Here is a 12,274-nt window from a genome sequence, read left to right on the forward strand (position 1 = left end):
ATAAAATCTTGGAAAATCCTGATGAGAAAAACTCAAACATGTGAATGCATAGTCTCCAGAGTATGTTTTCCTAATTGTCATAATGAAAAAAGTGTTATTTCTATGTTGAGAATTTTTCAATTTTATTGCTTCCTGAACCATTCATCATAATTATTAAACATGTCATTGAAATCAAAACAGAAAACCATCGTCTAAGATAAAATATTGTCACTAACAGATTCTACCAGAATGTCTGTATTTATCATAAGAATTGTGTATTATATACTATTGAATACAATATTTTATATTTATAGTTGTCTCTTTCTGATCATAGGAAATTAGTACAACGTTAGTAAATTTAGTCATTAGCTAGAGGCATTGGGGTGTAATGCATAAGACAAATTATATATTTCTACATTGCTTATACTTACTGTAATCTTATTTAATATACTAGTTATCACATAGATTTTTAGTAAATGTTTGTGGAAGGAAAGGGTGGATAAATGCATTCTATTCAGAACCAACACCATCTACCCATCAGCTAGAACTCGTGAAAAAGTTCTACCCAGACGCAAACGGGCTGTGTTATGATGTCTGTGGGCAGCTGCTTTTAAGCAATTATTTTACATTAAATAAAGGGAGCACACAGTTTTCTTTTTTCCATGGGAAAATCTTGTCCACACTTATTTTGTTTTGAGATATTTTGAAGGCAAAATTTTCAGCTGTTTAAGTATTATCTATTTTTTTGAAAAGTGTGACACTTAAAAAGACATTTGAAAAATAAATTATGTGTATGTACACACACACACACACGGATAATGTATATATAGGACCTTTGAACATTTTTCCACTGGGAGACTACCTTACTTTTTAAAAAGTGTGATAACTTTCATTAATTGTTTATTTTATTCATTTAAAAAATCCAAATGCCTATTTTGTCCCAAGTACATATGAGAGAGAAAAATATAAATAAAATACCAGCCCTATCTTTAGTGTGTTCAGAATTTTTACAGCTAATTTCTCTACAAATATAATTGCTGAAAACTTTAAATTTATATAAATCTCTAAAAGCTTATGAGACTAATAGCAAATTCATCTTCACTTAAAAGAGATCTGGGGAAGAGGAAGAAAGGGATTTTTTTTTTTTTTTGGCAAAAATAAAAATCACATAAGAACTTAGACAAGTATTTGTCTGTTGCTTTAAGAAAAACTTGAATGCTTACTGGGTCATGTAACAGCCTAACAATGATGGCAGTGATTTCAGTAAATAGACCACACACACACACAAAAGGATGGCAAAATACAAAAAAATCTGAGAAGTAAGCACAGAGAAAGTCGTTTTTTCCTGCCTCAATCAAATACGTAAGTCCTCAGTAGATAACGAAATTTTCTTTTCTTTCGTACTAATGTTTAGTACGTTGATACACTGTGCTAAGTATTTTTATAGTCATTATCTTATTTGACATTCATAATAACTTTGTGATGTTGGGTTGCTATCCTAGTTTTATAATTTTTTTTAAAGAGGGCTTCAAAAGGAAAGGACTTATGTAAAGTCACAGTGGAATTTTAAACTGATTATCTCTAACTAGAAGGCTGTGTTCTTTTAAAAAGACTGTTTACTATTAATATTTGACAACAATAAAAAAGTGAAATTCTATTCTTTATTAATACCCATTGTGCTTCTATAATATTATTAGATCTGGTTCTACCCAAAAAGTTTTCATGTAGTCGGCTGCTAACAGCATTCAGACAACTACCACACTTTCCCAGTCCTCTAATCTTTAAAGTGCCTGCTGATCCAAAATAGAATCAGATAAGTATCTTGACCTTTATTTACAAAGCCCTAAATGGTGTGGATCTGCTAATGTGTGCAGAATGCAGGATTGAACAGCAACCTGCATCCAGTCAAGCATACTCAGCCAGCTTACCGACGCTCAGTAAGTCAATCTTTAGATACAAGTTTGTAAAAGAAAAGAGACAGAGAGTTTCTAAACTGGTGGCTACAGTGTTTGAAAGTTCCTCTGAAACGAGAAAACCTAGGGACAAAAATATTAAAAAAAGTCTGTGTTATCCTTGATGATTTTACTGTTCTTCAGTAAATTGCCCAGATTCCAATAGACTACAGAAGAGTCCAAAATTTTAAGAATAATTTTATCTTTCTCATGCTTTCTCTTACGCAGCTTGAATTTAAAAAGTACAAACACACACACACACACACACACACACACACACACACATATAAATGAGGAAGTATAAGATCTTCAAGGAAGTGGAATTGGTGGGAAAATAGGAAGAAGGAGGAGAAAAGAGGAGAGGATAAAGGAACAGAAAGAGGATGGAGAAGGCTCAGTTAGGAAAATAAATATAACAGGAGAAGAGCAGAAAAAAGAAAAAGGACAGTACAAGGTAGAGAAACGCTCCTCTTTTTATGACTTTCCTCTCTCCACTTCTTTTAGGGAAGTAAACAAAAATAAATATTTCTCTTAAAAGAATGCGAAAATGCAATGATTAAGAGCAATGTCATCTTCAGCTCTGGAAACAACAGGGAATGATGGGGCAAACCAGCGTTCCTGCTGGTGCTGGAAGAGGATGAGAAGCGAGCACCATTCAGCTCCAGCCAATATTGGCAAAACTGATTTTTAAAGAGGAGCTGAAATTCAAATTTTATGAGAAATTGAAATATTGACAACTCATTCAAAAAATGTTTAAAGCTATGGGAATATTCTCATTGCCCCTTACTGATTACTCTCCTGGAGGTTGGGCCCTGGGCCCAAGGAATACCTGATTGGTTGTGTGTTTATTACTAAAAAGAGAAGGGGCTGGGGAGAAAATAGTATTCCTCACTTTACCTCTCTCCATCCTTAAGGCTGGGTGGATCCTCTGATTACTGTGTTCTTCTCTAGATCATTTTCTTATCTGTGAGGTTCATGCACAGTTCTCTATGCATGGTCCACAAGGGGTGGCTCTATGGTCTTGCCCATTTTCTGCTTCCATCAATTATTTGTTGTTTTTTTTGTTTTAAGGTTTTATTTGTTTCCTTTTTCTTCCCAAAGCCCCCCGGTACATAGTGGTATATTTTTCGTTGTGGGTCCTTCTAGTTGTGGCATGTGGGACGCTGCCTCAGTGTGGCTTGATGAGCAGTGCCATGTCCATGCCCAGGATTCGAACCAACGAAACACTGGGCTGCCTGAAGCAGAGCACGCGAACTTAACCACTCGGCCACGGGGCCAGCCCCTCAATTATTTGGTTTTTAAAGGGAGTTAGTATTTTGCTTTGGTTTAAATTCATTTTTAATGGGAGCCTCACAATGTCCAATTCTGGGTTATTTGTTGTCATCTATCATCTAGGACCAAGCAAGTGAACTGAAGGAACCAGAGCAACTACAGTCTAGTTTCAGGAGTATGTCCTCCAAGCAGAGCCAGCTTCACGGCTACGGGATTGTGACCAACTAGTTACCCTGAGGAACCCAAGGGTGGGTTTGGATAGTTAACTATTTTTCCAAATTGTTTTTTTTCTTTTTGTTATGTTAAGGAGATGCAATCACCAGCCACCGTGAACCAGACCAAGCCTCACCAGAGCTACCATTGTGATCTTTGCGTCATTTTTTTTAAAATTTATTTATTTATTTATTGAGGAAGATTAGCTCTGAGCCAACATCTGCTGCCAATCCTCCTCTTTTTGCTGAAGAAGACTGGCCCTGAGCTAACATCCATACCCATCTTCTTCTACTTTATAGGTGGGACGCCTACCACAGCATGGCTTGCCAAGTGATGCCATGCCTGCACCCAGGATCCGAACCAGCGAACCACGGGCTGCCAAAGTGGAACGTGCAAACTTAACTGGTGTACCACCTGGTCGGCCCCTTTGCGTCATTTTTGATGCTAAGATCTCAGCGGGAGAATGTTAGGCCTTATGACTGTAACCTGCAGTGTATGTGGAAGCATGTTTTCCAACTGAGCCTACGCAAGTGAATACCCACCTCTCCCTTTTGAATATTCATCCCCGGTCTGAAATAAATGTCCCTGCTTTCCTTTGTTCGGGGATGGCATGTCTCTGGAACTGATTCCTCATGGTCTCCTAATTGCTGCAAATACACTTTAGTTTGTGAGACAACTACTTCAGGTGGAGAGTCTGATTTAATCCGCCAGGAAAGAACCCACTTTGGTTTCAGTAACAGGATCACTAGAGTTGCCAAGGGTTCTGCCCTCAGCAGGTATTTAATGAGTGCTCTGTGGCTGCTGTCTTGAAATTGTTAGTAGTTTTAAGTCTAGATATGTGCTTTCTAAGTAAAGTGTGGTGGGACAATGGATCATGAGCCAGGCTCTTAGAGACGGCACGCTCATGCCATCTTGCATCCTTCTGCCTCCCGCCATCTCCCCACCCCTCAGAACGGGCCCTTGGCAGGGAACTCCCTGGTCCTGTCCTCCTACCTCTCCCACTGTCTGCCCCAGCAGGGGGCTGGGAACAGGCTTGGTGAGCTTTAGGGTCACATGAAGCCAGTGGCCGAGTCACAGGGCTGCCTCCAGGTAGCTGTGAGACACTATGCTCACCCTAAAAGTGCCCCCATGCTTGAGGGATGACATTCAATAGGAAGTAAAAAATCTCACACCAATTCAAGAGAGACCGCAGAAGAAAAGACTCTTTCCTGCCTTTTGAACAAGTCCTACATTTTCATTTTATCCTGGACGCTGAAAATTATGTAGCCAGTCCTGCTGTTTACCTACTGTTTCCCTTGCACCCCACAAACCTCTCCTCCTCTCCCTAAAACGTACAATATCAAACTAAAAATTCCAGCAAAACCTGAGAGTTTAACAAGATTAGTTAAGAGAAAAGGGAGGCAATTCCTTTTAGAAGCAGGCATTACACTACGCTCCAAATCTGGAGAGGGTGAAAAGCAAGGGCCTGTGTAATAGCTGTCACCTTTTTTTTTTTTTAAACACACCCGCTTGCTCACTTTAGTTTCCTCACACGTAGAGTGTGTATAAGGCAAAACTGTGATGTACTCCTTCAAATCTCAGGCAAATTCCAATTCTGTCACTTGCTAAGTGGGTGACCTTGGCCAAGTTACTTAACCCTTTGCTAAGTTTCACTCCTCTATGAAATGATTATAATAATGACCGTGCAGTGTTGTTCAGGTTGCGTGGTGTAACATGAAACAATTACATAGTATAATGCTTAGCATATGGTACAGGCACGCTCTTATAAAAAACATGCATATACAATTTAAATAATATTTATATTTTTAATATCTCAATGCATACAAAGTAAACTCATTTGGTGTTGAATACAAAGAACTCATAATTTTAGTTGAAAAAATCAGAAGTCATTATACAGCATTTCTAAGGCTATGCCCACCAAATCTGGATGGGCTTATCAACTATTATTCTGTGGAAGAGTTGAAATAGCCAACAATGCCTTCCAGTGTTTAAGCTAAAGTTAATTTAAGGGTTCAGAACCCCTGAGCCCCAAGTAAAGTGTTTAGAGTCTTTCACATGCTAGAATGTTTTTCCTTATATAGTGAGAATTTCCTTGATTGCATTGATGAGTGAAGGTGTGGTTCCATATTCACCCATTCTATGTACTTGAATAGAATTAGAGTAGTGGCTAATGTCTGTGACAAGCCACACTTAGTAAAAGCAGGAATCTAGATATCTTTCTCACTTCTCTTATGTATATATAAACAATATTTGTGAAGTCACAACAGTTTAAAATATAGTAAAATTAAATTCCAAATAAGCCATAATTTCTTATTGGAGTTCCTTTACATAGTCTCTGAGAAATTGTGGAGGGTATTGACAGATGCAGCATCTAATTTGTTCAGGCTTTTAATGAAAAGTCACAACCTAGGTCAGCACCGTGGAAAATCAATTTATGCAGAGATGAATTTTACTCATATTAAAATTTCATGATCTTCTTTTCAAGATCTTTAAATCAGTGTTTTTAGTCTTAAGTAACGTGTATTCTGTGTACTAACAGATATCGTGTAAGTCAATTGATAATAAGCACAGTATATGCACTCATTAAAAGGATAGACAAGTAATGATTAATACAAGGCACCGAAGACTTCTAAGGCAGTTAACTGAATGTGGAACAAATCACGTTCTTACAAATGAGAAATGCCAGGAGAAAAATTTTAATTACTCTCTCATGAACTTGTGAAAAACTATGCAATCAAAAGAGAACAGAGTTTATTTGGAAAGATGAGTAAAATGGTTTTGTTAATATAATTTATTCAATATTTGCATGTGACTAGGTTAACTAAATTACATCTTAGCAAAGAAACTAATATGCTAAAGATAATTAGGTTCTAATTACCAAGATTATTAGAAATAGTCATTTACTTGGTGATACATACTAGCAGTAAATGAGGAAAGCTTATAAATTTCTAAAAACATTTTCCGAATGATCTATAGTATCTACAGAAGGAGAGCGAGTACCGTGAAATAGGATGCACAAATGTGAAACAAGCTTAAATTGTTGTTGAGATTGTAGGGACCGATGTAGTAGTTGGAATTAATTCCTACTGAAGTAACTAAATGAATCACTTCTGCTTCAATGAATTTGCTCTAATTTAGGTCTATGTTCTTTTATTCTGGATCCAATGGAATTGGACAAATATTCCCTTTATTTATTATTTCAGGAGAGCAATACCCCCTCCCTCAGCTTCCTTACATCTCTTTTTCTATTATTTGACCCCATTCACTCTTCACCTTCTTGTAGAAGTCATTGAAAGTTTAGCACAATAGAATGAAGTTTGTAGGATGTTTTAACAGCATAGAATGGAGTAGATAAAAATAGGAAAATAGAGAGGAGAGAGAGAAAAGAAATAGAGTAAGAAATACCATTGAAAATTATAGGTGGAATCAGTGAAAAATATTGAATCTAAAGCCATTTGACCACTATTATATGAACACTGTGCTTGAATTCACAAAATCTTCTAAAATCTGTCTGATTTAGGAAATCAGGAAACATATAATTATTTTATTTCCTTTTCAAGGGCTTTGGTTTGTAAAGAATATTAATGAATACCTTTAAAAGTTTCTCTCTTTACTCTCTCTTCTCCCAGCAGTAATATGTGCTGTACACCGATGGCATGATATCTTTGGGAATTATGAAGTAAATATTCAACAGAAATATATGAAATTTAATACTTTGGAAAAGTTTGGGAAAGATAAAGCTCATCTTCTAGAATTCATTATAGTCAAGAAGGGGCAACTTAAACATCATCAGACTTCAATATTTAAGAAGGCAATTTTTATTTTTATTTATTTAATTTTTTTTTTTGAGGAAAATTAGCCCTGAGCTAAACTACTACCAGTCCTCCTTTTTTTTTTTTTTTGCTGAGGCTGCCTGACCATGAGCTAACATCCGTGCCCATCTTCCTCCACTTTATATGTCGGATGCCTACCACAGCATGGTACGCCAAGAGGTGCCATGTTCGCACCCAGGATTCGAACCAGCGAACCCTGGGCCGCAGAGAAGCAGACCGTGTGCACTTAACTTCTGTGCCACCGGGCCGGCCCGAAGAAGGCAATTTTTAAATGTCCCAATAAAAATATAAGCGTGATATCATTGAATAGCACTTTAAAAGAAATGATAAGTAAAGAGGACTGGAAAACTCTCAAGAAAAAAGCTTCTGAATTGAATTCAAAAAGTAAAATTAAAAAATTTTGACGCAATTTACCTGACTACATTTAGAACATCAACAAAAAAGCTACAAAGTAGCCATGAATTAATTGACAAAAGAGCTGTATGACTTGTTTGTAGACAATCATAAAATATTACTGAAAAGAAATTATAGGAGATCTGAACAAAAATTTTAAAAATCTCATTTTCATGAGATTAGGAAGACACAATATCATAAAGATGACTATTCATCTGAAGTTGATCTATAGATTCAATACAATACACAAACATACTTGAAATTAACATGAAAATACGATTCAAAAAGTTAGAGAAATGCAAATTAAAACCACAGGAGGCCAGTCCAGTGCCATAGTGGTTAAGTTTGCATGCTCCATTTCGTTGGCCTGGGTTTGCTGGTTTGAATCCTGAGTGGAGACCTATACACTACTCATCGAGCCATGCTGTGGTAGTACCCTGCATAGAAGAACAAGAGGAACATACAGCTAGGACATACAAATACGTACTGGGGCTGCGGGGAGAAAAAATAGGAAGATTGGCAACAGACCCAATCTCAGCTCAGTCCCAATCTTAAAAACAAACAAACAAACAAAAAAAAACACACAATAAGATGCCATTACTATATTAGTCATCTCAGGCTGCCATAGCAAAATACCATAGACTAAGTGGCTTACCCAATAGAAATTTATTTTTTTCCCATTTGCAGAGGCTAGAAGTTCAAGATCAAGTTGCCAACATGGTTGGTTCTGATAAGAACTCTTTCTAGCTTGTATATGGCTGCCTTTTCCCTATGTCTTCACATGGCAAATAGAGAGAGAGATCAAGCCCTCTGCTGTCTCTTCTTATAAGGGCACTAATGCCAACTTGAGGGCCCCATCCTCATGACCTCATCTAGTGCTAATTATCTCCCGAAGGCCCCAACTCCAAAGACCGTCACATTGGGGATTAGGGCTTCAACATACAAATTTTGAGAGGACACAAGGGAGTCCGTAGCAATTACAAAGCTATTAAAATTTCTAAATTTACGTTGTACCCCTGAAACCAATATAATTTTGTATGTCAACTATACTTCATGAAAAACAATTTGTAAATTTAAAAAGAAAGACCATCTTGTAGGACTGAAACTTTATACCCATTGTTTCAGTCATGCAAGAAGTTTTAGAGATCAGCTGTACAACATTGTCCTCATAGTGAACAGTACTGCACTGTGTACTTAGAAATTTGTTAACATGCTAGACCTCATCTTACGTAGTTTTTATCACAAAAAAAGAAAGGAAAAGAAAGAACGATCATACCAGAGTCCTGCTGAGGGTGTAGACAAACAGGAACACTCATGCAGTTTGTACAACTACCTTGGAAGTTTTGGAAACTGTTAAACGTATGCCTGTCTTTTAATCCAGCCATTCTATTCCTAGGAATTTACTGAAGTGAAATGAAAGTATATATCCATACAAAGACTTGTGCATGAAAGTTCATAACATCTGTATTTAAGATAGCCAATAACTAGAAGCAACCCAATTGTCCACCAACAGGTGAATAGGTAAATTACATTATGTCCATACGATCAAATACTACTCAGCAATAGAAAGAATGACCTATTGATACATACAACGTGGATGAATATCCTAATTATGCTGTGAGACAGTCAGACAAAAAAGAGTTCATACTGTATGAATCAATTTATGTAAAATCACAGAACATGCAAATGAATCCAGAAAAACAGAAAGTAGACCAATGTTTGCCTGTGGATAGGAGGAGGGTGTGGAGAGGGGAGAGAGATGAAGAAAGGGATTATAAAGCAGCATGGGTAATGGATATATTCATTATCTTGATGGTGGTTATGACTTCACAGGTTCATACATGTATTGATAATTATCAAATTGTACAATTTAAATATGTGCAGTTTATTGTAAGTTAATCTTACTTCAATAAAGCTATTTTTAAAAGTGTATAAAACCTCTCACTTCCAGCCCTATTCCAGCTACTGAAATGGCCCTTCTCTGTAAAGAGCTATAAAATAGTACATAATATTTAAAACAATAGATTTCGGACATCAGACAAAAGGAGTTCAGGACTGTAATCCCTGAGAATTGGGAAACAAATGAGCTGACCCCTATGCATGTTGATGCTTCCTGCCTGGAAACTCACTCAAGAATGTAGCACAAGGAAAGGAGGTCAAAAGCAGAGTAGAGCAGGCTTGCTAAGTTGAGAAAACTGAAATCAGAATTCATGGAGCTGAAGATAAATGATCATTTTATAAAGGTCTACGCAGTTAAAGAGCTCTAGAAATCTGCACTTCAATCCGGCTAAACACTGAGTGGCCGATGCTCAAGGTGAGACTCCCTAAGGAGAATAAAGAACACTACTGCGGAAAGAATCACAATGGGCGCAATAAAGCGAACAGCTCTCTCAGGGGACACAGGACTGGGAGATGTTTGGGATCCAACAAACCAGAGTGGAAAGATTTCCTGAATATGAGAACATTCAGTGAAGATGTCTACAAGACTAAATCTTAAGAAAAGGGTTACACTAGCCTTAAAGCAGAGGCTAATGTATAACCACACTAGTACATTCTAAAAATAAACCTTGAAAGAATCAAGCAATTTGAAAATAAACTGCTTGCCAGAAGAAAATTCAACAACCTTTCAAAGGAAGACAACACTTTCTTTTCCAACACTTTTCACAGAATGCTATGTTAGTACTAAACAGCGTTGCCTATGCCTGGGAGAGCAGTCATAACATAGCTGGGGACCCATTGCTGCCCTTGGTGTCTGACACATCCAGAATGCAAACTGGCCCTCTGGAAGGGATGGTGCTGGCACCAGCCAGCCTACTTCACTCTCGGACCACTCTAAATGTTTAAACATGCTTCTTCATATTGAGCCAAATTTCTAGACCATATAAATTAAGTATACAGTTTTTCTTGCAAATATTGTGGTGTTTTTTGTACTGTGAGCTTACTATACTGGATTAAGTGAGAGCTTTCAGATCTAAGACACTAACAAAAAATTATTGGCTATATTGTATTGTATTATAGTATAGTCTATTACATTATCTTATATATAAAATAGAATACATTCCCTCTCAGTATCCACCCACATCATCATGATGGCACATTCTTCCTTATAAGTGGCACAAACTTCCACTGTTACATCTATTATTCAGAATCATTCCAGATTCTTATTATCAATGGCTTTTAGGCTGCAATTGTTTATCACTCTCAAGAGGTGAGACTGCTAGTCTTACTCTGACTTTTACCTCTATAGTCTTACACCTTAGCCATAAAATGTTAGTTAGTGATTGAGATATGTTTTCTATGTCTGTGCTTTTTCCTACTCTTCCCATTTTGCCCAGGATTTCACCTTCTATCATCCAACCCCTATTTTTCAAGATGCAACAAATACCTACTCCTCTGACAAAACTCAGATTAAATGTTTTCTGCCAGGAAGCATATTTTTGCCCACTACAGATACAATTCGCTCCTGCTTTGTGCTCCCACTGAAGCCGACACAGATATCTATCAAGAAAGAACTTATTACAACGGACACCTATATGACCTTCCATCTCCTCCACACATCAAATCATTCTCCACGATGCTGGACCTATCTTACAACAGAGTGATTCTGATTGTAGTTTCCCTTCATAAACCCTCCCCATTGCTTTTAGGATAAAATTCAAAGGACTTAGCACAGTAAGCATAAAATATAAAGCCCTTTATGATTTGATTCCAGACTATTTCTTTAGCTTTATTTCCTGTAGTCATTTACCCACTAGCTCAATATGTAACTGTTAGTAAATTTCTTGATATCACCCATACTTCCTACACTCTCTCATATTCCCTGACTACCAACCAAAATTTTCCACTTAGGCTGTCAGTGAGGCAGTGACTGATTCTTTCATATCATTCAGTTCTAAGCACAAATATCACTCTTCAGAGAAGCATTTATTGGCTCCTATATAAAGTGGCTTCCCCATCATTCATTTCCCTGCATTATGTTCACTTAGCACTTATTGCTGTCAAGAATGGTAATGTTTGATTGTTTTTCTGGCTTCTTAGTTTATAAAGTAAGTTTAATGACTGTAAGGATTTTTTCTTGTTCTCTGCTCTATTCCTAACACCTAAAACAATGTCTGTTTTTTAAGTGAGTGGACAAATGAATGTTTAGTGAATGAATGAATGTGTCTGTTAGTTACCTAGGAAACTCCGTACTGTGTCAGCATCTTGTGCCCCCGCTTCTTCATATCAAGTATCTGAAAATTGGAAGGAACTCCGTGGCATCTCTCTCGAACTGCCCAGTATTTTAAGATTCAATGAGTAATAAATTTTAAAACAAAGCTCTGCATTCAAAATGAATGAAATTTCAATTCTCATAAAGTAGTAAGGATATAACTTCACAATACATTGAGTAAATTTAACTTTATGGAAAACCTGCTGCTTGGTCCTTATTATTTCTCTTTTGGCCATGGAATACTATAAACCTCAACAAGTACAGACCAATATCAGCAGCTCTACACTGGGAACCTCTATCCTAGTCCAGCTTCCCGTCACTGCAAGAGCTCTTTCATCACAAAGGAATGTCAGCAACGTAGTGGAGTGAGCTATTCCCTTTGTCTCTCCCCCTTTTTTGAACTACAACTAAATGGACACTCA

General features: G+C 37.0%; 1 protein-coding gene and 1 long non-coding RNA gene across 9 annotated transcripts in view; one reads left to right on the plus strand and one right to left on the minus strand.

Moving 5' to 3' along the window:
• The window catches only part of MGAT4C (MGAT4 family member C), a 691,584-nt gene that overhangs the window by 261,434 nt on the left and 417,876 nt on the right, over positions 1–12,274 (minus strand). The gene's annotated exons all lie outside the window — the stretch shown is intronic.
• On the plus strand, positions 1,233–4,095 carry LOC139080201 (uncharacterized). The gene is made up of 2 exons (XR_011534509.1): positions 1,233–1,341; positions 3,716–4,095. It is a non-coding gene; the product is annotated as an uncharacterized lncRNA (long non-coding RNA).

Source organism: Equus przewalskii, chromosome 29, assembly GCF_037783145.1.
Source record: "Equus przewalskii isolate Varuska chromosome 29, EquPr2, whole genome shotgun sequence".
Taxonomy (NCBI): Eukaryota; Metazoa; Chordata; class Mammalia; order Perissodactyla; family Equidae; genus Equus; species Equus przewalskii.